Source organism: Bombina bombina, chromosome 2 (assembly GCF_027579735.1).
Source record: "Bombina bombina isolate aBomBom1 chromosome 2, aBomBom1.pri, whole genome shotgun sequence".
Classification (NCBI taxonomy): domain Eukaryota; kingdom Metazoa; phylum Chordata; class Amphibia; order Anura; family Bombinatoridae; genus Bombina; species Bombina bombina.
The window spans coordinates 783,861,960-783,889,689 of NC_069500.1; positions in this window are offsets into that span (position 1 = coordinate 783,861,960).

Genomic DNA, 27,730 nt, shown 5'->3' on the forward strand with positions numbered 1-27,730 from the left:
CCACTCATACATCACATAGAGAATATATTAAATTTGATGTCTTACAGTCTCCGATTTTTCACATAGTTTTAGGATTACAATGGCTACAAACACATCAACCTACAATTAACTGGACAACTAGTACATTTGAGTTTAATTCAGATTATTGCAGAACAACATGTAATCCACATTTACCAGTACTAGCTCTAAGTGAATCAAAACTTCCTATTGAGTATCAGGATCTTAAGCAAGTTTTCAGTAAAACTGAGGCAGAAAATCTGCCTCCTCATCGTCCATATGACTGTCCAATAGATCTCATCCCTGGTTCTGATATACCATTTGGACATATATTTCCTCTCTCAGAACCAGAACTCCAAACTTTAAAGAATTACATAAATGAAAACTTGCGAAAAGGTTTTATTAGACCTTCAACCTCTCCAGCAGGAGCAGGTATATTTTTTGTTCGAAATAAAGACCAAACATTACGTCCAATCGTTGATTATAGACAATTAAATAACCGTACAATTAAAGACAGATACCCATTACCTCTGATCCCTGAACTTATTGAGAGGCTTAGGGGGGCAAAGATCTTTACGAAACTTGATCTAAGAGGCGCCTATAATCTCATCCGAATAAGACCAGGAGATGAGTGGCTTACTGCGTTTCGCACAAGGTATGGACTGTATGAATATACAGTCATGCCTTTTGGGTTATGCAACGCCCCAGCCACATTTCAGAGATTTATAAATGACATATTCAGGGATCTGTTAGACACATCCATGGTAATATATTTAGATGATATTCTAATATATTCAGCTAATTATCAGGACCACATCAAACATGTACGTGCAGTCTTACATAGATTAAAAGCACATAGTCTGTATGCTAAGCTTGAAAAATGTATCTTCCATACACAAAATATTACATTTTTAGGATACAACATAAGCCCAAATGGCATAACAATGGAACCCAATAAAATTCAGGTCATCTTAGATTGGCCTAGACCAAAGAACAAACGCGATATCCAAAAGTTCCTTGGATTTTCAAACTTTTACCGCAAATTTATAAAGAATTTTGCTGGTATAACAAAACCTTTAACAAATCTCACCAAGAATGATATTCCTTTTCACTGGACTGCTGAAACTGAACAAGTTTTTCAGCTCTTAAAAACCAGATTCACTACAGCACCAATTTTAAAATACCCAGATCCTAATTTCCAGTATGTGTTGGAAGTTGATGCTTCCCAATATGCAATTGGAGCCATTCTATCCCAACGATCTTCACCCAAAGATTCTATGCATCCAGTAGCTTACTTTTCAAGGGTATTAACTACCCCTGAATTAAATTATCACGTTGGTGAAAAAGAACTTCTAGCTATGAAGGCTGCCTTGGAGCATTGGAGGCATCTATTAGAGGGTACAACAATTCCTATTCAGATTTATACTGATCATAGGAATTTGCAATATCTAAAAATTCATAAAACCCTCACCTCCAGGCAAGTCCGATGGAGTCTTTTTTTCTCTAGATTCTCCTACATTATTTCATACCGACCTGCATCTAAAAACTCAAAGGCAGATATACTATCAAGACTACCCGAAAAACCTACCAATTCCAGACATCATGGCACTGTAATTCCTGAAACTTATATACAGAATACCATAGCTATTCTTTATGAACATAACAAAACTCTCCAGAAGGAACAACTCCTAGATAATACATTTCCAAAGGAAAAGTTAGAAAAACGTAACGATGGTCATTACTATTATTCAAACAGACTATATGTACCCCCCTCACAGAGAAATTCTTTACTAGAAAATCTACATGATAATAAACTCTCTGGTCACCCAGGAATTCATAAAACCATTGAATTAGCTAAAAGATCTTACTGGTGGCCAAAGATGCAAAAGGACATAAGAATGTACATACAGAGTTGTGAAACTTGCACAACCTCAAAGATTGAGAAACAAAAACCTATAGGTTACTTACTCTCACTACCAGCTCCAGAAAAACCTTGGACTCACATTGCCACAGATTTTATTGTAGAATTACCAACTTCTGATAACAACAAAACAATTATGGTTGTGGTAGACTTATTCACCAAGATGTCGCATTTTATTCCTTACCATAAATTGCCGACATCTCTGGAAACTGCTAAGTTACTGATTCAACACGTAATAAAATTGCACGGCTTACCCCAATCCATAACTACGGACAGGGGGACGCAATTTACGTCTCGACTCTGGAAGGAACTATGTACTGCATTACAAATTGATAGACGGTTAAGTACTGCATACCACCCACAGTCTAATGGGCAATGTGAAAGAACCAATCAATGGTTAGAAGAATACCTCAGGTGTTATGTCACACAGCATCAGGATGACTGGTCCTCCCTTCTCCCATTGGCAGAATTTGCCCATAATAATTCTTATCATACGTCTATTAAAACTACGCCTTTTTTTGCAAACTATGGGTTGCACCCTACTTTCCATATTAACACTCAAATAGACAGTGTCTGTCCGGTCGTAACTGACACAACCAACACAATTGCAGAAACATTCTCCATTCTTCATGATAACATTAAGTCAGCTCAGACTAGACAACAGAACTACTATAACTTACGTAGACGGCCGTCACCCACTTACTCACCTGGTGATTTGGTGTGGCTATCAACGAAACATTTAAGATTGACAACTCCTACTAGAAAGTTGAACAAATTTTTTATTGGACCATTTCCCATCTTCAAAGTAGTTAATAGGAATGCCGTCACTCTAGATTTACCTCCTCAATACAAAATACACCCAACTTTCCATGTCAGTTTATTGAAACCCTATACTGCTTTGAGGGATTCCATGACACGTACTTCTCAGCAGCCACCACTTGCCCCTGATACTGAATTTGAAGTTCAGAGTATTCTTGACTCACGGATCGTATCGGGCAAGTTGCAATATTTAATACATTGGAAAGGTTATTCATCAGAGGATGATTCATGGGAGCCTTCAGCTAATTTGTCGGCACCCCGACTGGTTTCCCTTTTCCATAGACGACATCCAGATCGTCCACGTCCCTGAACCTCGGGGAGGTTCATTTTTGGGGGGCCCTCTGTAACAGTCTGTCCCATTAAGGATCTAATTTCACATCAGCCTCATTTTCGTTTCTACTCCCTTTATAAGCATTGAAGCCTTTTGCTTCATTGCTTGGTATTAGCTGGTTGACTCCTGTCAATACTCAGCCTGTATTTTGCCTGAACGCATTATTTAGCTTTTGCTACATCCTGCCTAATCTTCCTGGCACTGTGTGAGTTACCTCTGCATTTGTTTCTGAGATTCTCCTTGCAGCTACAACGCTGCTTCTCTTCACCTGTCACATCTCCAGCACCGTACCGCATCGGAACTTCCTCTGACGTCACGGGCGGCCGCTCCAACAACTCACAGTGTATCCACGCTGACGCCGTGTTTGTTCAACCTGTTCACACCGGACTCTCCTGCTTTACTCCTACTGAGAACAGCTTCAACATCTACCGCTCGACATTATTCACAGCCGCATTTCCTGCTCCCTTGTTCCATCAAGTTGGTGAGCCAAAACTGATTACTTATAACTTTATCTATTTTGCTGTATCAATCTCCATTACGATTCCCTGCTTATTTGAATTACATATATGTTTCTGCCATACCTAAACTATGCTTCCAATGAGCAAAGGGATATTAAGGGTAACATTAAGCATATGTTACTCCATTCCTTAGCTCATAATATAAAACTTCTTGTGATCATTACGATTGTTATTCAGACAAACAATGGTACTGATTTAAAGAGACAAACACACAATTTTGTAACTGAAAGTATTTTATTGGAGAACAGTGTTTATTTCAATTGCAACATAATAAAAACAAATCGGGTTGTTACAACCCTATACTACCAGAGACATAGATTTGATGAATCTGATAGAGGCAATCTAGTCTAATTTAGTTAACTTGCACAGGTCACAACCTGAAGAGTATTAGGAGACTTGCCAGCCTTCATTATTTCAACATCTGGTTTGTAGCCTCTTTTTTCTCTTGCTGTGTAACAGCCTTCCCCTACACACAGGAGTGTGAGCATTGACATTTTCAGCTCATAACTGGGGTAAATTTATTAGGGGAATATAAACCTACACAGTGTTCTTGATGAACTAAACAACGGCTTGAGGGATACGGTGGCTAAAGCTGCTGTGTCAGCGTAATTGTCTTTGAGCCTTGAGCCCAAAGTGGAGTGTCATTTTTTTTTCTGTATATATACTGTGTTTGCCTAACGACATTTATTTTTCCCTGCAGGGTTTTCAGCATAATACCACCCATAGCTGCTCTATAAACAAATATATATGTTGTTGTAAACTTGTATTATTTAACCTGCTTCATTTTATACTATAAGCTCTGGGTCTATGTCATTTTGTTGAAGTTATATACAAACTAAGCTGAGATACATCTGCACGCATAACATAAACTTTATTCTCAGGTATTAGGGGTGCACCAAAAAGAACTGTTGCAGACCACTTCCATAGCAAATTTATCTCTGAGAGGGATCTTTCAAATGAAGATTCAAGAGACTCTCCCACTAGGCACGAAGAAGAAATTGCTGCACATGCCATAGGTTCAAGACCCTCAGATAGTGCCGAAACTTCTTCCCTTAAAGAGCTCATCAACTCCCTCTCGGCTAAAATGGACTCTCATCATACTTCTATGAAGCTAGAACTCAAATCTTCTGTTGCTGAACTCAAGAGAGACATTGCATCTCTAGGAGAACGATCAGACATCCTTGAATGCAAGCACGAAGATCTCGCTACTGATCATTCTAACCTCTTATCTTACACTCAAACACTAGCTGAGCTGATTTCAGACTTGGAGGGCAAACTGGCAGATCTTGAGGATAGATCTAGACGCAATAACATCCGTATTAGAGGCATCCCTGAGAGCGTCACAGCTACCGATCTCCTACAATATCTGGCTGATTTATTCGCCACTTTGCTTAACTCCCCACAAGATCCAGATTCCAGAATTGAGTTCGAAATTCTAACCAGTCACAACCAAGGGATGTAATTGTTCGACTTCACTACTTTGCCTTTAAGGAAAAACACCTGAAAGCGGCATTCCTCAACAAAGAATTACCAGAAGTCTATAAAAAGGAGGTCTTTTTTCCCAGCCACACAGTGTCTGCGCAAGCACTCAATAAAGTACAGATGGGGCTTTCCTGTTAAGTTGTTTTTCCAATTTGACGGCACTTCCTACACTATATTTAACATTAAACAAGGAATGGAAGTGCTGGGTAAGCTGAATCTTCTTCAGAACTCTCCTACGGCCCTCTCCTCTATTTCAGACCCCCGGTCTGTCCCTCAGGAAGATTCCACCCAAGGACCTTCTCCTCAAGTTCAGCCCATGCTGCTTAGAGTGGGCCCCAAAACCTAGACGTTGCCCCCCGCATTTTAAAAGGCAAACTTTATCTACTCAAGAGCCCTGTTGATACCATTCATAGGTTCAATCCTGGATTGTTCTACCGGCCTTTGAGAATTTAAGAGATATCTATACATCTTACTGACCACTAATGGGTGAATATGTGTCCGCCCTAAAAAGCTGATATAGACCTGAAGTTTTTTTTACTTTTTGAAACTCTAATGCCTTACAAGTTGATCTAAGTATTTAAAAGTTTCCAGTTTTAGTTAACCAACGCTAACATTTTCTTTCTACAGGTATTATTAAGGTTTGCACTATTGTTGACTTTCATCTTCACTATGTTTATAGGTGCTAAGATAAGTACAAATGTTTTGCCGTAATAATCTGCAGGTTTTTATGTTTATTGCTAGGTATATATATTATTTTTCTGACTGCTCTAAGGTGTTGATATAAGGCTTTCCTGTAGGTAACCCTAGGCCAAAATATTACTGATGTGTTTAGTACTTTTGTCCTACATAGGGTTATCATCTGACAGGTAGGAAATTGGTTCTGCATACATAGCCAGCCGAGAACTTTTCCTTAGTAAATGTTATTATTAAGGCTTGCACTATTGTTACTCTTACTTTTACCATGTTTATATGTGGTGAGCTAAGTACAAAATTGCTGTCTTAACTGTTCATAGGATGCTTTGCTTCTTACTATGTATACATTCTGTTATTGGTGCCAACCTGAGGTAGTTGTATAGAGCTCTCATGTAGGTAACCCTAGGCCACTATTTTACTTATATGTATGGTTCCTGTGTTCTGCTCTGGATTATCCTTTTACAGGTGGAAAATTCAACCTATCCATGTAACCTGCCAAACATGCTCCCTTAGTAAAAGATATATTACTTTATAGGTCTTAGGTGACTCATTTATATGCTTATGAGCCCCTACCACACAAATATGTTGGTAATCTTTAATTGTTACTAGGCATTTAGTCAGCTTTGATATTCATGTATATTTCAAATACCTGTGGGTTCATAATTACTGTAAAAGGTATAATGTTTTTTTTTCCCAGAGCCTAACTTAATCAGAGTAATTGGAGAATAGAATAGCTTCTGAATTGTAAATTTAATTATCATCATTAATGAATTGGGGGCCAACCCGCCTCCTATTGGTCTCCTTTACAAGCCATATTTAACTACTTTATAGCTTTACGCTACACGTCACGCTTCACTTTATGTCAATTAGTTGACTCAGTTAATTAATTATTTTATGGTCTTCCACCCCTAAATTTCTGTTGACCATTGATAATCTTATTGTTGTTTTCTTGTCTCTAACATACAACATAAGTATTTAATATTATTGCTAAATTTAAAAACTATCTATAAAGCTGTGCTTATCCGCTGAAACTTCCCCAACTCCCCCCTTGCTTTATAACTCATTCTTTGTACCAAGACCCTCTAATAATAAGAAGCGATTAATACATTGAATAACTAAGCTAATAGCTAGTCAGTTCTTGGACTGAATTAGCAGCTACATATCTTGGTTCTCTGGTGTTGATATACTAATTACCTATCCACCCTTACCTTCCTTCCGCCTAGCATCTCCCTCTGTATTCCTCCCCTTCATCCCCCTCCCCCCCCCTTTTTCCCCCTTTTTTTTTCTCCCTTCCTCACTCATGCATTTACAAGTGATAACTTATAATGTACAGGGACTTAATTCCCCTACGACTCATTGCCACAAAACTAGCTATAGCCAGAGATTGGAAGCAATCGTCCCCTCCGTCCTTAAAGAAGGTAAGGGATATTGTGGACTTTCTCAAAAGCATGGAAGAGTACGTTTTTAGATCTTTAAACAAGTTAGACCAATATCATGAAATCTGGAGAAGATGGATTGACCTTGTTTGAAATCAGATCCCTCGTGCATTTAAAATATTCTTGCTCTGCCTCTTAACTCATTATTATGATATATTTTCCCCCCCCTTCCCTTTTTTTTTCTTCTTCTTCCACCTCCTTCCCTTCTCACCCTTCCCCTTCTTTCCCTTGGTCTGTATGTCTGAGACCAGAAGAACTAGGTTCATAAGATCTTAAGATGTTTTTAATAATTTGGGTCCATTTAGTAGCTACATAGCTCCCTCAGTAGTTGTTTGACCAAGAAGACCCGGAATAATAGCTACTTTCATTATGATACCTAAATAATATAAAAGGAGGATTTCAATTATATATTGACAGTTATTTTGTGCCCCTTCCTCACTCATGCATTTACAAGTGATAACTTATAATGTACAGGGACTTAATTCCCCTACGACTCATTGCCACAAAACTAGCTATAGCCAGAGATTGAAAGCAATCGTCCCCTCCGTCCTTAAAGAAGGTAAGGGATATTGTGGACTTTCTCAAAAGCATGGAAGAGTACGTTTTTAGATCTTTAAACAAGTTAGACCAATATCATGAAATCTGGAGAAGATGGATTGACCTTGTTTGAAATCAGATCCCTCGTGCATTTAAAATATTCTTGCTCTGCCTCTTAACTCATTATTATGATATATTTTCCCCCCCCTTCCCTTTTTTTTTCTTCTTCTTCCACCTCCTTCCCTTCTCACCCTTCCCCTTCTTTCCCTTGGTCTGTATGTCTGAGACCAGAAGAACTAGGTTCATAAGATCTTAAGATGTTTTTAATAATTTGGGTCCATTTAGTAGCTACATAGCTCCCTCAGTAGTTGTTTGACCATGAAGACCCGGAATAATAGCTACTTTCATTATGATACCTAAATAATATAAAAGGAGGATTTCAATTATATATTGACAGTTATTTTGTGCTCTTTTTCTTTGTTATACTGTTGTTGATACAATTGTTGTTATGTAACAAAATATTTATATGTCATATCTTTATGTTGTCATTATAAAAACCCTCAATAAAAAAATTATTTCTAAAAAAAAAAAAAAGAGAAATGTGTGAAGGCACCAATCAGCAGCTAGATCCCACTAGTGTGTGAAATGTGCGTATTCTTTTTCAACAATGGATACCAAGAGAATGAAGAACATTTGAAAATAGAAGTGAATTTAAAAGCATCTTAAAATGTGTTGCTCTATCTAAATCATGCAAGTTTAATTTTCCTATCCCTTACTCCTTGTACCCTCCCCTTTCCCAGTGGTATGTGGACAGTTGTCCTCTTGTGTCTGTTTACCTGCATTACAATGTATCTGTATGTTCCTATGTGATCTCATTTATGCTCCTTTCACATCCATATGCACTTTTACAAATGCATGGTGTCTATATGACTTGTACATCCTTATATCTGTGTGCATATATGGCCTTTTTCTGTCTTTCATCACTGTCCCTGCATATATCTCAATTTTGTTTTCCTGTCCATGTCTCTATTTGCCTGTTCTCGCATCTCTTAGATCCAGCCCATATCCTTGTTGTCCATATGTTTAATGTATATATCCATTTCTGTCCCTGTTCGCATCTTTATCCATTGACCATTTCTGTCATTGAGGCCTATTTACCAAATGTCTGTCGGACCTGATCCGACAGTGCGGATCAGGTCCGAGAGACATAGCTGAATGCGGAGAGCAATACGCTCTCCGTATTCAGCATTGCACCAGGAGGAAGGTGTCAATCAACCCGATCATACTCGATCAGGTTGAATTGTGGAGATTCCTGTCCGCCTGCTCAGAGCAGGCGGACAGGGTTATGGAGCAGCGGTCTTTAGACCGCTGCTCCATAACTTGCGTTTCTGGCGAGTCTGAAGACTCACCAAAAACACGGGCCCTCAAGCTCTATACGGAGCTTGATAAATGGGCCTCATTGTCTCTACCGTAATGTCTTTTTAGGTCTTTGTCCTTGTGTAGTTTTCCCCTCAGGATAAAAAAAAATCCCTGGAAAACTTCCACCTACTGGCTCCAGATAAGTAAATGAGGGAGCTAATTTTGTAAATGTGGCAAATTTCTGTTAAAGTGATAGTAAACATTCCACTTTGTATAAGAAGATCTGGAATGTTAGTGATATTTTAGATGGAGTTTAATTCATCAGTTGTAATGAAGATGCACTATAAATTCTAGTACCTTGCGCTCCAACTGCTCACATCACAAGTAATTTCTTTTGGTGAGCTAACATAAAATTGATGTAAATTATTTTAAAACTGGACAACCATCACTAATAAAATCTATGAGGCCCATTTATTAAGCTCCGAATGGAGCTTGAGGGCCCGTGTATCTGCCGAGTCTTCAGACTCACCAGAAACAGCAGTTATGAAGTTGAGGCGGACAGGAATCGCCACAATTCAACCAGATCGAGTACGATCGGGTTGATTGACACCACCCTTCTTGCGTCCCATTGGCCGTGAGTCTGCAGGGGGTGGCGTTGCACCAGCAGCTCTTTTGAGCTGCTGGTGCAATGCTGAATACGGAGAGAGTATTGCTCTCCTCATTCAGCGATGTCTGTCGGACTTGATCCGTACTGTCAACATTTGATAATTCGGCCTCAATATGTCTTACACATGTTAATAAAATGAACTCTCTAAAGTCCTGAATTTTATTTTTATTTTTTCCATAAAATGTAATAATAATAGTTTTTATTAAAAAATAATAATAGATTTGGGAAAAAGCAGCACTGTCCGAGTATGTCATTGATTGTGTGTGTGTGGGAGGGCGGTTAAATGTATCCTTGTCTGTGTATCAAATAAATCCTAGACATAGGGGGGTAGTTATCAACGCGTCTACTTTTCCTGCCTTCGCCGGCCCAATACGCCCGCGTAAGCTCGCCTCACATCGCCGCCGCGGACCTGCAAAAATTCACCTAAGTTATCAAAAAAGCTGTCAAAAAGCCACGCACCAAGTACGGGGCGATGAGCAGCGGACTGTGAGAGTTATCACTCATCCGATCTCGCTGCTCTTCGGCTTTTTTACAGCTTTCTTGCTAGCCTGTCACTTAGCACCCACACTAAACTACACTGTTCTAACCCCTATACCAGTGCCCCCGGAGCCCCCCGCAACTAAATAAAGTTAGTAACCCCTAAACCACCGCTCCTAGACCCCGCCGCAACTCTTATAAATGTATTAACCCCTAAACCGCCGCTCCCGGACACCGCCGCAACCTACATTATACCTAGTAACCCCTATCCTGCCCCCCATATAAAGCCGCCCTCTATAATATCCTGCTGATCCCGCACCTCGCCGCAACTAAATAAATAGTTTAACCCCTAAACCGCCGCTAATAAATTTATTAACCCCTATCCTGCCCCCCCTACACCGTCGCCACCTATAATACATTTATTAACCCCTATCCTGCCCCCCACTACACCGCTGCCACTGTAATAAAATTATTAACCCCTAAACCTAAGTCTAACACCCCCCTAACTTAAATATTAATTAAATAAATCTAAATAATATTTCTATTATGAACTAAATTAATCCTATTTAAAACTAAATACTTACCTTTAAAATAAACCCTAATATAGCTACAATATAAAGAATAATTATATTGTAGCTATGTTAGGATTTATTTTTATTTTACAGGCAAATTTCAATTTATTTTAACTAGGTACACTAGCTATTAAATAGTTATTAACTATTTAATAGCTTACCTAGCTAAAATAAAGAGAAATTTACCTGTAAAATAAAAACTAACCTAAGTTACAATTACACCTAACACTACACTATACTTTAATAAATTGTTCCTATTTAAAACTAAATACTTACCTGTAAAATAAACCCTAAGATAGCTACAATATAGTTAATAATTACATTGTAGCTATTTTAGGATTTATATTTATTTTACAGGTAACTTGGTATTTATTTTAGCTAGTTAGAATAGTTATTAAATAGTTATTAACTATTTAATAACTACCTAGCTAAAAGAAATACAAAATTACCTGTAAAATAAATCCTAACCTAAGCTACAATTAAACCTAACACTACACTATCATTACATTAATTAAATAAATTAACTACAAATAACTACAATTAAATACAATTACATAAACTAACTAAAGTACAAAAAATAAAAAAAGCTAAGTTACAAAAAATAAAAACAATAAGTTACAAACATTTAAAAAATATTACAACAATTTTAAGCTACTTACACCTAATCTAAGCCCCCTAATAAAATAACAAAGCCCCCCAAAATAAAAAAATGCCCTACCTTATTCTAAATTTAAAAAGTTCAAAGCTCTTTTACCTTACCAGCCTTTAAAAGGGCCTTTCGTGGGGCATGCCCCAAAAAATTCAGCTCTTTTGCCTGTAAAAGAAAAATACAACCCCCCCCAACATTAAAACCCACCACCCACATACCCCTAATCTAACACAAACCCCCCTTAAAAAAACCTAACACTACCCCCCTGAAGATCATCCTACCTTGAGTCGTCTTCACTCACTCACTCACCCATATATTATAGCGATGGAACCGAAGAGGAGATAAGGAGCGGCAGAAGTTATCCTCCAAGGGGCGCTGAAGAAATCTTCCATCCGATGAAGTGATCCTCCAAGCGGCGCTGAAGAAGTCTTCCATCCGATGAAGTGATCCTCCAAGCGGCGCTGAAGAAGTCTTCGATCCGGGTGATGTCATCTTCCAAGCAGGGTCTTCAATCTTCTTCTTCAGGATCCATCTTCATTCCGGCGACGCGGAACATCCTTCTTTCCCGACGGACTACCGACGAATGAAGGCTCCTTTAAGGGACGTCATCCAAGATGGCGTCCCTTCAATTCCGATTGGCTGATAGGATTCTATCAGCCAATCGGAATTAAGGTAGGAAATATCTGATTGGCTGATTGAATCAGCCAATCAGATTGAAGTTCAATCCGATTGGCTGATCCAATCAGCCAATCAGATTGAGCTCGCATTCTATTGGCTGTTCCGATCAGCCAATAGAATGCAAGCTCAATCTGATTGGCTGATTGGATAATTTATTAAAGTATAGTGTAGTGTTAGGTGTAATTGTAACTTAGGTTAGTTTTTATTTTACAGGTAAATTTCTCTTTATTTTATGTAAGCTATTAAATAGTTAATAGCTAGTGTACCTGGTTAAAATAAATTGAAATTTGCCTGTAAAATAAAAATAAATCCTAACATAGCTACAATATAATTATTCTTTATATTGTAGCTATATTAGGGTTTATTTTAAAGGTAAGTATTTAGTTTTAAATAGGATTAATTTAGTTCATAATAGAAATATTATTTAGATTTAAATTTATTATAGTGGCGACGGTGTAGGGGGGCAGGATAGGGGTTAATAAATTTAATATAGGTTGCGGCGGGGTCCGAGAGCGGCGGTTTAGGGTTTAATACATATATTATAGTTGCGGCGGGGTCAGGGAGCGGCGGTTTAGGGGTTAATACATATATTATAGTTGCGGCTGGGTCAGGGAGCGGCGGTTTAGGGGTTAATACATATATTATAGTTGCGGCAGGGTCAGGGAGCGGCGGTTTAGGGGTTAACATGTTTATTATAGCTTGCGGTGGGCTCCGGGAGAGGCGGTTTAGGGGGTAATACATTTATTTAGTTGCGGCGGTGTAGGGGGGGACAGATTAGGGGTGTTTAGACTTGGGGTACATGTTAGGGTGTTAGGTGTACACAGCTCCCATAGGAATCAATGGGATGTCTGTCAGCAGCGAACATGAACTTTCGCTATGGTCAGACTCCCATTGATTCCTATGGGATCCGCCGCCTCCAGGGCGGTGGATTGAAAACCAGGTACGCTGGGCCGGAAAACTGCCGAGCGTACCTGCTAGTTTTTTGATAACTAGCAAAAGTAGTCAGATTGTGCCGCACTTGTGTGCGGAACATCTGGAGTGACGTAAGAATCGATCTGTGTCGGACTGAGTCCGGCGGATCGAAGCTTACGTAACAAAATTCTACTTTTGCCGGTCTCTAGCCTTTGATAACTAAGGCGAATCAGCCTCGCCACAAATACGCTGTGGAATTCCAGCGCATTTGAGGTTGACGGCTTGATAACTAGGCCCCATAGTCAGTTATTTCCCTAATCAGTTTAATGAAGTTTACTCTCAAATCTCACAAGGTTTAAGTGAAATCTCATGAGATTACAGTAAAGCAAAGAGTGACATCAGCATGGATGAAGCTGATTGGCTGTTAAGATTTTTTTTATGTAAAATAGCTTCCTTTTTTTAAATAGAGATGGTCAGGTGATTTTGTTTTCTTGTCATTTTTTTATCAGCTATGCTGCATCATTTTCAGGTGATTTAGAATATGGGTATTTCTTCTTTCTCTTTGTATCTTTTGTTGAAAAGTAGTGAGTATGCATAAGTCAGCACTATGGGTTCGATTTATCAGGCTGCGGCGGACAGGGGCGCATGCTGTAGCTCCTCTGGGGGAAATCAGCATTGCACACAAGTGCTATTTTGCTGTCAATCTCCCCAGTTGGACGAGACCGGGGAGATTGAAATTCGCCACCTTAGAGGTGGCGAAAGGTTATGAAAGCAGTGGTCTGATGTCCACTGCTTGTTAAATACGGACTGCAGGTTCTCTTGTGAGAACCTGCAGTCATAGGCAGACGATTTGTTTGTGAAGCCTTTGATAAATCGACCCCTATATGGCAGCAGTATTGCTAGAATGTTATCCTTTGCAAGATCACAAGATGGCAGAACTATTTCCTGCCTTGTGGTGCTCCAGAGATCTACCTTGGTATCTCTTCATCAAAGCATACTATGGGAACAAAGCAAATTTGGTAATATAAGCAAATTGGAAACTTTTTAAAAAAATTGTATGCCGTCTATATCACAAAAGAAAATATTTGGGTTTCATATCCCTTTTACAGAAAATGTTTTAGCTTTAATTTATTCCTCTGCTAGAAAAGGACAATCCTGATCTTAAACACCCGAAGGCCTTCTTATCAAGGTTCCCTACGCCTCTCCCCAGCTAAGTGTCTTTGGAGACATAATTTAGGTCTATGCCTGTTATACGGACATTAAAGGTTAATACGATTGCACTAATAGGCAAGTAAATGCCCAGGCTTAACTCTGGCTGCAGATACGGGGTTAAACCCTGTCCATGTGCAAAGTATTTTGTGTTTTGAAATTCCAACCTGGCAAAACATGTCTTGCCTCTTCAGGGAAAACATTCTATCTTCCAAGTATCAGTGGACAGCCCTTTTGTACTAGTATTATTGATACTGTGATAGTTCCTAAACACTTCTCTGTGAGAGTCTTACACTCTAAAATATTAATATATTAATGTTATCTCATACAATACAGATTTAATCATCTTGTGGCTTCCTTGGTTAAAAACAAAAATGTGTCCTAGTTTACCTTGATGATATTCTCTTTTCTCTATTCTGTCTAAATCAGAGGCAGAGCATCCAGAACATGTTTTAACAATTTCTTAGGGATAGTAAGATCTAAGCCAAGCTTAAAAACATGGATACTTGTCTTGGGTTAGATAATTACTCCAGTGGATTTGAGATAGATCCCAGTAAAATAGCTGATTTACAATCCTCGCCCCAATCTACTACTTTATAAGGCTTACATTGTTCCTGATGGTTCATTCATATATTACAGATGCTTAATAAAAAGATTTCCCTCTGTTATAGCACCCCTCACAGCTCTCACAGAAAAAGGGATATTTAAGAAAAATTGGTCTTCCTCTGCAGTTAAAACCATTCAGACCATGAAAGATACTTTTTGTACTGTTTCAATCCTGTGTCATAATAACCCATCTTTATCTTTGCAGTATTAAAACTAGTTTTGACTGAATAGAGACATCTTCTAGAACCTGTTTTTTTTCAACAGCCGTGCAAAGGCCCAGTGCTGGCCATTACAGCCCTGCTTTTGGTTGAGAACCATTGTTCTAGAACATACTTTTGACACAACACAAAAATAATTTATACGAGCAGGCAACCAAAATACTGAATTCCAGGCAGAGTGGTTAGGATTTATACTTCGCTAAATTCAATTACCAACTGTTACACACACACACATACATAAATACACAACATATACATACATACACAATATACAAAAAGGTCTATATATAGCAGAAAAAGGCTACCCTAAAATAGGAGGTTAGTTCCAAAAACCCTTCAAGATAATTATACAGAACAAACAGGGTGATTAGGGAGCGCTACTAAAAGGCTGCTATATAAAAGAGGGTACACAAAATCAGAGATAAAAAGGATAGATTTAAAAATGCAAGTTAATACTATTTAATAGACATAATAACAATAAATGTAAATAAATGACAAATATATTTGATATATTAAATGAATATTCAGATAAAAGGTTTGTTAAAAAAGAAACAATTTATCTGCCAAAGGAGAGTATGGCCTCTAGTTATGAAGCCGTCTACTTACCTGCATTCGCCGGCCCAATACACTCGCCTAAGCTCGCCTACCATCGCCGCCGCGGACCTGAATACGTTTGCTAAAGTTATCAAAAAAGCTGTCAAGAAGCCGCGCCCCAAGTGAGTTATGAGCAGCGGACTGTTGTTAACTAACAGTCATCTATCTCGCTGCTCATCGGCTTCTTTGCAGCTTTTTTGATAGCCTGTCACTAAGCACCCACACTAAACTACACTGTTTTACCCCCTAAACCGCCGCTCCCGGAGCCCCCGCACCTAAATAAAGTTATTACCCCCTAAACCACTGCTCCTGGACCCTGCCGCAACTATAATTAATATATTAACCCCTAAACCGCCGCTCCCGCACCCCGCCGCAACCTACATTATACCTATTAACCCCTATCCTGCCCCTCACTACACCGCCGCCACCTATATTCAAGTTATTAACCCCTATCCTGCGGATCCCGGACCCCACCGCAACAAAATAAATTGTTTAACCCCTAAACCGCCGCACCCGGAGCCCACCGCCACCTATATTAAAGTTATTAACCCCTATCCTGCCCCTCTATACTGCCGCCATCTATATTAAAAATATTAACCCCTATCCTGCCCCCCCTATACCGCCGCCACCTATATTAAAATTATTAACCCCTAAACCTAAGTCTAACACTAACCCCCCTAACTTAAATATTATTTTAATAAATCTAAATAATATTACTCGTATTAACTAAATTAATCTTATTTAAAACTAAATACTTACCTATAAAATAAACCCTAAGATAGCTACAATATAACTAATAATTATATTGTAGCTATTTTAGGATTTATTTTTATTTTACAGGCAACTTTGTATTTATTTTAACTAGGTAGAATAGTTATTAAATAGTTATTAACTATTTAATAGCTACCTAGTTAAAATAATTACAGAATTACCTGTAAAATAAATCCTAACCTAAGTTACAATTAAACCTAACACTACACTATCATTAAATTAATTAAATAAATTAACTACAATTACCTAAAATTAAATTAAATTAAATAAACTAAACTATAGTACAAAAACAAACACTAAATTACAGAAAATAAAAAAGAATTACAAGAAGTTTAAACTAATTACACCTAATCTAAGCCCCCTAATAAAATAATAAAGCCCCCCAAAATAAAAAAATGTCCTACCCTATTCTAAATTACAAAGTAATAGAGCTCTTTTACCAGCCCTTAAAAGGGCTTTTTGCGGGGCATTGCCCCAAAGTAATCAGCTGTTTTACCTGTAAAAAAAAATACAACCCCCCCAACATTAAAACCCACCACCCACATACCCCCTCCAATCAGCCAATCGGATTGAGCTTGCATTCTATTGGCTGATCGGAACAGCCAATAGAATGCGAGTTATATTGTAGCTATCTTAGGGTTTATTTTATAGGTAAGTAAATAGGATTAATTTAGTTAATACGAGTAATATTATTTAGATTTATTAAAATAATATTTAAGTTAGGGGGGGTTAGGGTTAGTGTTAGACTTAGGTTTTGGGGTTAATAATTTTAATATAGGTGGCGGCGGTATAGGGGGGGCAGGATAGGGGTTAATAATTTTAATATAGGTGGCGGCGGTATAGGGGGAGCAGGAGAGGGGTTAATAATTTTAATATAGGTGGCAGGGGGTCCGGGAGCGGCGGTTTAGGGGTTAAACAATTTATTTAGTTGCGGCGGGGTCCAGGGTCCGCAGGATAGGGATTAATAAATTTATGTAGGTGGCAGCGGTATAGGGGCAGCAGATTAGGGGTTAATATGTATAATGTAGGTGGCGGTGGGGTCCGGGAGCGACGGTTTAGGGGTTAACATGTTTATTATAGTTGCGGCGGGGTCCGGGAGGGACGGTTTAGGGGGTAATAAATTTATTTAGTTGCGGCGGTGTAGGGGGGGCAGATTAGGGGTGTTTAGACTCGGGGTACATGTTAGGGTGTTAGGTGCAGACATCTCCCATAGGAATCAATGGGATATCAGGCAGCAGCGAACATGAGCTTTCGCTATGGTCAGACTCCCATTGATTCCTATGGGATCCGCCGCCTCCAGGGCGGCAGATTGAAATCCAGTTACGCTGGCCCTGAATAGTGGCGAGCGTACCTTGTAGTAGTTTGAAAACTACCAAAAGTAGTCTGATTGTGCCGAACTTGCGTTCGGAACATCTGTAGTGACGTAACCATCGATCTGTGTCGGACTGAATCCGGCGGATTGTAGGTTACGTCACTATATTCTACTTTTGCCGGGCAGTAGGGCTTGATAACTATGGCGGATCAGCCTTGCCACAAATACGCTGCGGAATTCCAGCGTATTTACGGTTGACGGCTTGATAACTAGAGGCAAAAGTCTCTTAATTAAAAACAAAAATGAAAGTGATTCTGTGGCACAATAAACAGTCAAAAAGGCACTTGGCAATGTAAAGTTGAAAAATGTCTCTTGCAAGTATTTGATTCTGAGACAAGATGAATGATTTAACAGTTCAGCAGTTTGTAACGCAGTGTGGTTTGAGAATAGACTCACCCAGAATACGAAGCCTATTTGGAAAATGCTTCTCCGTGTGTTGAAGTAATTCGGATTGATATCCACCGTAGAGATTACGGTGAGCTGAAAGACGCCCAAGGTGCATCCAAGCTGATACTCATTCCTCGGCGTGCGTGGAGTCACGTGACAGCTGTCCCACCAATCAGAGTCACGGATTACCGGGTGGTCTGTGTCTTCTGCTGTTTGCAAATCCAGGTTGCAAAAAAAATACCAAGTGTCTGCTGTGTGTCATAACTATGTTTCAATTCGAATTAGGCTATTACTTTGAAGTTACGTACGATATCACAGAGCGCTCTGTATAACAATCTTCAATTGTAAGCCGTTCAGGTAGTGCAAATCAACGCGTTTCAGCTTGTGTAGCCTTTTTCAAGATGAATCCTAAGTGCTCACAGATCACTTTTTATTTCGGAATAATTGCTCCAACTCCTCCTTTTTTGTGTGCTCACTTCCCATATACTTTTTAAAGAGACATGACTTTTAGCAACGTGATAATGATATGTAACTTCATAATTGAGGTTATTTTATATATTTGTGCATAAAAGACTCTCTTTATTTCAAATGTGCAAGAAAAAAAAAATACATATAATATGCTACATAATATTTGAAGTATGAGACTGATACATAATAAATAAAACAAAATAAAAATGAAATAAGTGTGGTAAATAAACTAATCTAAATGCTATATATTAATAAATAATGTGAGTGGCAGTGACATATAAATTATAAATATAATTAGCAATCAGATCTAAAATTATTGGTGTACATCGTAAATATAATCTCATGAAGAACTTGATAATAGGTGTGTTAGTAATACACGATCTTAAAATATTCATTTATAATATGAAAATATCTATGGTAAAAAACTAAAAAATATATTATTTTTTACTATATACAAAAAATATATGTTATTAATTAATATCATACTTAGGGTGATAATTTACAGTATCTTAATAATGTGATATAAAGGTTGTATTTTATGTGATATGACACCTTTGTGTGTTATATGTGAATTAAAAACTAAAATAAATGTATATTTGATGGTAATTAATGCATAGCAGAATTTAGATCCATCTCTGCATTTAAGCCTAGTGGTTCTAAAGTTTTAAACTTAAATATTAATGCAGCTTCTGCACGTAAGAGTTTTTCATTTATTTATTTATTTAGGTCACCTCCTCTCCAGTTGTTAGTTATTTTCCTAATACCCCAATATTTCAAGCCTTTGGTGTTTTGATTATGGAAATCTTTGAAATGTCTAGATAGTAAATGTCCTGTGAAACCTTGCTCAATATTGAGAAGGTGTTCACGGATTCTGTCTTTGAGGGGGCGTGAAGTCTCCCCTAAATATTATTTATCACATGGACATTGTATCAGGTACACTATATTTCTGTCAGTGCACCTGATACAATCTTTAATTTCAAAATCTTTTTTAGATTAAATCAGCCAATCAGATTTTTCCTACCTTAATTCCGATTGGCTGATAGAATCCTATCAGCCAATCGGAATTGAAGAGACGCCATCTTGGATGACGTTACTTAAAGGTACCGTCATTCGTTGTTAGTCGTCGGGAAGAAGAGGATGGCTCCGCGTCGGCTCGTCTGAAGATGGCTCCGCTCCGCTCCGGATGGATGAAGATTGAAGACGCCACTTGGATGAAGACTTCAATCGGATGGAAGACTTCTTCAGCGCCCCTTGGATGATGACTTCTGCCGCTCCGGATCTCTTCTTCAGTTCCATCGGTGGTCGGCTGGCTGAAGACGGCTAAAGGTAGGATGATCTTCAGGGGGTAGTGTTAGGTTTATTTAAGGGGGGTTTGGGTTAGAGTAGGGGTATGTGGGTGGTGGGTTTTAATGTTGGGGGGGTTGTATTTTTATTTTACAGGCAAAAGAGCTGTTTTCTTTGGGGCATGCCCCGCAAAAGGCCCTTTTAAGGGCTGGTAAGGTAATAGAGCTGGTAACTTTTTAATGTAGGGTAAATAGGGTAGGGAATTTTTTTATTTTGGGGGCTTTGTTATTTTATTAGGGGGCTTAGATTAGGTGTAAGTAGCTTAAAAGTTCTTTTGTGTACTTGTGCAAACTGTTTCAATAAAGGTAAACTTGGTTTTACTCTTTTGGCCCTGGATTCCTTTGCAATAGTGCTGCTGTGCCCTCCTTTGTTGTATTATACCTTTTTTCGGCTACACCGGCCATCATTTAACAGCATGCACCCCTTGTGACCTGTGTTTCATTAGTATCACTCCACTTCTGCCTCAGCTCACGGACCCTGCCGGAACTACCGCATCTGCAGCGGCTTGTCTCTTTGTGTTTGTTTAGTTCCTTGGTTTTACCAACCTGCTTATACCTTCCTGCCTCTAGTTCTTCTTCTAAAAGTGATCTCCAAGATCATCATGGAATAATTGTTTGTGTTTCTGGTGGCACCAGCATGGCCTCACAGGTTCTGGTATGCGGATCTTGTCCGGATGTCCAGTTGCCAACGTTGGCCACTTCCTTTAAGACCAGACCTTCTGTCTCAATGACCGTTTTTCCCTCAGGATCTCAAATCATTAAATTGAAGGTATGGAAATTGAACACTTAGTGCTTAGTTATAGATGTTTCTCTGACTCAGTGATTGATTCTATGTTACAGGCTCATTATTCTGTTTCTAGGAAGATTTATTATCGAGTTTGTAATGCATATTTCATGTTGTTCTGGTCATAAATTCTCCTGGCATTCTTTTAGAATTCCTAGAATTTTACAGTTTCTTCGGGATGGTTTGATAAAGGTTTGTCTGCAAGTTCCTTGAAGGGACAAATCTCTGCTCTTTCTGTTTTATTTCACTGAAAGATTGTTAAGCTTCCTGATATTCACTGTTTTGTGCAGGCTTTGGTCCATATCAAGCCTGTCATTAAATCAATCTCTCCTCCTTGGAGTCTTATTTTGGTTTTAAAGGCTTTACAGGCTCCTCCTTTTGAGCCTATGCATTCTTTGGATATTAAACTACTTTATTGGAAAGTGTTGTTCCTTTTGGCTATCTCTTCTGCTAGAAGAGTTTCCAAATTATCTGCACTTTCTTGTGAGTTTCCTTTTCTGATTTTCCATCCAATTTTTACCTAAAGTTGTGAATTCTAACAACATTAATAGGGAAATTGTTGTTCCCTCTTTGTATACTAATCCTAAGAATTCTTTGGAGAGATCCTTACATTCTCTGGATGTTGTTGCTTTGAAATATTATGTTGCAGCTACTAAAGATTTCAGGAAGACTTCTAGTCTATTTGTTGTCTTTTCTGGTTCTAGGAAAGGTCTGCCATTTCCTTGGCATCCTGGTTAAAGCTTTTGATTCGTCAGGCTTATTTGGAGTCGGGTCAGGCCCCGCCTCAGAGAATCACAGCTCATTCTACTAGATCAGTTTACACTTCGTGGGCTTTTAAGAATGAAGCTTTAGTTGATCAGATTTGCAAAGCAGCAACTTGGTCTTCTTTGCATATATTTACTAAATTCTACCATTTTGATGTATTTACCTCGGAGGCAGTTTGGGTAGAAAAGTTCTTCAGGCAGCTGTTTCAGTTTGATTCATCTGCTTATGTTTTAAGTTTTTTCTTTTCAATTATGAGAAAACTTATTTTTTGTGGAGTACCACATCTTGGGTATTACTATCCCATACGTGACTAGCTCATGGACTCTTGCCAATTACACTACTAGTCTTAGTATAGGGTTTTTTATTTTGAAGTGTTTTTTTAAGGGGGGGCTTAGTTTTAGAATAAGCATAACTGTTTTTTTTTTTTGTAATGTTAGTTTTTTTTATTTTCTGTAATGTTAGGCTTTTTACTGTAGTTTTTTTCTATGTAATGTTAATTTTTTTAGGTGGTGTTAGGTGTGTTAGCTGTTATAGGTTAGTGGGTACTTTGCGATGGGGTTGTGATGGTTTAGGGGTTAATAGTGTAGCGGAGTAGTTTTCAATGGGGAATGGGTTTTCAATAAGGAATTGTGGCAGTTTAGGTGTCAATAGCATAGCGGAGAAGTTTGTGATGGGGTTGTGGCAGTTTAGGGGTTAATACTGTGGCAGAGTAGTCTACAATGGGGTTGTAGCAGCTTAGGGTTAATAGTGTATTGGGGGTGTTTGCGATGTGGGTTATGGTGGTTTAGGGGGTTAATAATATAGTTCAGTGCCCCTCTTTCCTGTGGCCAAACTCTTTCTGCAAACTCTCAAGTCACGTAAAAAGTTTCAATCAATCACATTTACTTTCAACTTGTAATATGAGTGCACATTGCCAATCAATGACACCCATAAAAAATATGGGTTGAGTAAATTATCATAAGTTAATGTAAACAAAACACTGCACCAAAGGTAATATGTATTCTAGAGCAAAAAACACAGTGATCGAATTTGCGCTCCGTCCTCATACAAACAATATCGCTTCACTCATAATCTAGCCCTCAGAAGTTAAAAAGCTTGCTAATATGGAAACATTTATTTTGTACCTATCCCATGTGTTTTTTAAACAAATTGAGCAAATTGTGTTTTTGATTGGTAAAGGTAAAATTAAAAACAAGCTTCTATGCCATGTTTGTGTATGGTAAATGTATGGTAAATAAAGGGACATTAACCCTTTGAGTGCTAAGCACTTTCCCACCTTGGTGCTAAGGTAATTTTTTTTTTAACTTTTTTTTTTTTACTTTTGTATTTTTTTAATCAGATGCCCAAGAATTACACCGTTGGAAAGGTTAGGTAACTACCTGGTCTGTAGCTGCTTAGATGCCTGAGACACAAGCTTCTAAGCAGTGTGCCCCCTTTCCCTATACTTTGTATTGTCAATTTTTAATAAAGTTGCACGGTGACGTCATCACGTCATTGCGCGTGATGTCACCATGCAAAACGTGAAGCCCCGGCGATGCCTGTTACTATGCAGGCCCAATCGCCGGGGTAGGAGCGGGTGGGAGCCCCCAGATCTCCCTCAAGGTGGGAGAGTGCTAGCAATGGCTCTGAGTCATCGTTAGCACCAGAGTGGGAAACTCTGCAACGGCTCAGAGCCGTTGTTAGCACTCAAGGGGTTAAACACTAAGAGCCAGATTACAAGTGGCAAGCTAAATTGTTATCGCTCACTATATATTAGCGCTTAAATTTATAAATATTTTTATAACTATATATTTACTTTACAAAAAAAGTGGCATTTTCAATCAGATTCGATTATATTTATTATCTATAGCTAACTTTAGGCTAGTCCTTTCATAAGTTGCACTCACCTTTATTACCACTTTTTGTATGCTGATAGAGTGTGCTCCATGTGCCTAAGACAGCTCCCTTCAGCATCACATGCCTCCAGAGCACCAACTGCACAGCTGCGCCACAATCAGTATGCTCACTTGGGGTCTGTGTATAAAGGGTGCCCCTACCTACTCTGACAAGGGACTGTGGGACATACACCACCATTCCAAAATTGCAATTGGCTGTATTGGCTCTGGGTAGCATGGAAGAGTGGTGCAAAACCGAAATAGGTACAGCAGGTGTGTTCCGTTCTGTTCCACCATACCAGTTTCACACAAACATCACCCACCTAAAATTGTGGCAGGCTGGCCACAGATGCTGTGGCCTCGGTAGGCTATTCCGGCCCTGACTGCAACTTCAGGTCTGGTCCTTCCTTGAGGGAGGGCAGTTAGCATGGGCGGCAGGCCTACATACATGACACTAAGCTTGTAATAGAATAGAATTTGATTCATAAACTCAGGCCCGGGTTTTTCTATGACACCTAATGGGTGGGAAGGGAACCTCTCAGTGTATTTTCACAGTAAGTCAGTCCTATTATAATACGATCTACTTCAGACCTACTATTTGTATTAATGAATTGTGAGTTGTGAAATATCACCACTTAAGCAAGTAAAGATTGCTAAAACGCTGCTCCAGGTCCTGATCGGAACAGCCAATAGAATGCGAGCTCAATATAGTGGACAATTCGACAGATCGGCTAAATTCTTGGCTAGATTAAATAACGCCAGAAAAAAAAATAATACAATTGAAGCTATCAGGGATGGCCAAGAAGGATATATAGACCCTATAGAGATTAAAGAAACATTTTACAAATAATTTCAAAACATCTATGCGGCTAATGAGATTAATATCGAGAATAAAAATAGTTTTTGGAATAGAGTAAAAACGCCTAAAATTTCTTCAACTTTTGTAGATTTTTTAAATACTCCTATTACTTCAGAAGAAGTAGCTGAAGCAATAGATTCTGCTAAGACCAATAAAGCTCCTGACCCTGATCAGCTCCCATCAGAGTTCTATAAGATCCTGCGGAACGATTTTCTATTTATTTTGGTCAAGCTATTTAACAAGTATTTTATAGCGGGAAAGCCTATGTCTGGATATTTCTCTGTGTCGGCTGTTACATTAATACTCAAGAAAGGTAAGGACCCCCTTGAACCAGCTTCTTATAGACCCATTTCACTTCTGAATGTAGATTACAAATTACTTACTACTATAATGGCAAAAAGGCTCAAATCTGGCATAGAACAAATAATACATGAGGACCAATCTGGCTTTATGCCTGGGAGATCCTCCATCAAAAATATACATTGTGTCACTACTATATTAGAATATTTCTGGAATAAAACTCAAGAAAGTAAATCCCGTATAAAACAAGATTATGCATTGTTAGCAGCCGACGCCGAGAAAGCTTTCGATTCAGTAACATGGGACTACCTATATACTTCTCTTGATAGATTTGGCTTTAGTGGGAATTTCATTTCACTGATCAGGTCTATTTATAACTCACCTATTTCTTATATCTTAGTTAATGGCAACCCAACTTCTAGGTTTCATATATACAAAGGTACAAGACAGGGATGCCCTCTATCCCCTCTCTTATTCAACATTGCCATAGAGCCTCTTGCAATCTTATTAAGAGAAACGATACAGGGCATAGAATTAGGGGATCAATGTATTGTTCTTTCACTTTATGCGGATGACCTATTACTGTTCCTACAAAACACTAAAATAAATCTCCCTATTGTTTTAGTTATATTTAAACAATTTAGTTCTTTTTCTGGATAGAAAATAAATTTGAGTAAGTTCGAAGTTCTATGGATACATCAAAATAAAGATAGCTGCAAGAACCACCCGTTCCAAGTAACAGAGAATATAAAATATTAAGGAATTAATCTACATAGAAATCCCAATACCTGGTACAAGAATAATTATTCTATTTTTTTCTCAAATGTATCTGAGAAATTGTGCAGATGGTCCTCATTTCCCATATCTCTCTCAGCTAAAATTATGCTAATTAAATCTATTCTCTTCCCACAATTGATATACCTTTTTCAAAATCGTCCCCTTTTTGCTTCCAATAAAGATATAAGGCTTTTTAATAAAAACTGTACCTCTTTTTTGTGGAGTAAGAAAAGGCACTATCTATCTCGAGCCAAATTGTATCAATTACCAGAATTTGGAGGCTTTGCCCTCCCTGATATAAAATGGTATAATATTTCAATATTGGCACGCTTTGTTTTTGACTGGATTACAGACACTAATTATTTTACAAACTCTTCAATTAAGAAACAATTAGTTGCTCCTCTTTCACTCAAAGCTATTATTCATTGCCCAGTGACACAATTACCAGCATATATTCAAAAAATATCGGTAATTCGTAATGTGGTTTCAGCATGGCAAAAACTGTGCGTTGATCTAGATATAGATTATCAAATATCCTCCTATCTCCCCATTAGAGGTAATAATCTATTCTCTCCTGGCCTGACATCTGAAATCTTCATAAAGTGGGAAGAGAAAGGGTTAATTTATGTATCGCAAGTGCTTGATAACGACTGTAAAATAAGAACATTTGAATCTATTCTTCAAGAATATAATTTTTCAAATAAAAATTTCTATGCGTACCTACAACTTAGACACTATATAAACGGACTCCAAAATATTAGACAAGATTTTAAACAATTCGGCAAGTTTAGAGATTATATTACTCTACATAAAAATGGTATCCATACTATTTCACTAATCTATAAAATCTTAATGTCCAAACAGGGACAACTGGGTCTAGAAACTTTAGTTGATACGTGGAGGCCCCACTTTCAAGAAATAACGCTAGAAAAAATTCAAGTCAGTATCAAACGTGTAAAAGAGGCTAAAATCCCCATTACATGCAAAGAATCACACATTAAATTAATTAACAACTCATATATTTCACCAAAAATATTAGCTAAATGGATAGGTAATAAATCAGGTGACTGTTTTAAATGTAAGAAACCTAATGCCGACCTCTTACACTGTTTCTGGTTTTGTTCCAAAATTAAACAGCTCTAATTTATTGGCTCTCCAAGGTTTTGCATGAGAAATTTACTCTAGATATATATCAAATTATTTTCTTAACTAATGAGGATTCCACTAAACTTTCCAAAACTATTGACACACTAATTTTGATAGGCCGTAATCAAATCCTCCGGCATTGGAAAAAGAAGATACCCCCCCAATTACATTATTCAAACAAGCAGTTTATTCACAAATCATGTTTGAACAATTAAATACCAATTCATTACTACATAACCAGGTCCAAAATATTTTCAACAAATGGCTCACCTTTATTTTAGATCAGCCAAGTAATCTACAATATTCGCTAACAAAATGTTTCCATAAAACAGATTTTTTTGGAACCCTGGTTTTGAATAATATATTTCCCCTTGCTTGGTATTAACAATTTAGTTACTTATAGATAAAGAGTGTGGTGTGGAGCTGGATGTATAGGACCCCCCCCCCCCTTTTTTTCTTCTTTTTTTTTGTTGTTGTTTTGTTTTGTTCTTTTATCATTATTTTTAGGTAAATAGGAAAAGTAGCACAAATGTATAATAATAAAAGTTTAAGATTATAGAACTGATTACTGATTTAACAATCCTGCCAAATTACTGTTTAGAAGTTACAAACTTAGGAAGAATTTAATTATCGATTTTTTCTTCACTTTAGGAAGACAGAATTGCTATATGCTTTTATATGCTTTATTTTGTTAAAAATGGTCAATATTTCTTCCTTATTGTTTTCTTTCCTGTTTTTTCTTTATATAAGGAATTTTGTTATTGGACAAATATCTATTGCTTGAATTATACTTTGTGCTTCAATATAAATAAATGATTAAAAAAAAAAATTTAAAAAAAAATTTTTGTCTCCTTTTTTGCACATCCGAAAAACTTTAAGGGGACAGTAAATTAAGCTTAAATAGATTGGATAGAACAGGGAATTTTAAACAACTTTCAAATGTAATTATATAATTAACTCTGCTTAGTTCCCTTTGTATACTTTGTTAAAGAGCAATCCTGGGTGAGATGTGCATGCTTCTAAGCTCTTATCAGGCTACTTAAATCTACTCTTCAACAAATGATACCAAAGAACAAAGCAAATTTAATACTAGAAGAATATATATATATTTACATACATACACATATACACACATATATAGAGGGAGAGAAACATTAGCATCAGTATATTGTTCTTACATATATCCAATCGTTGTTTTGTATTCATGCT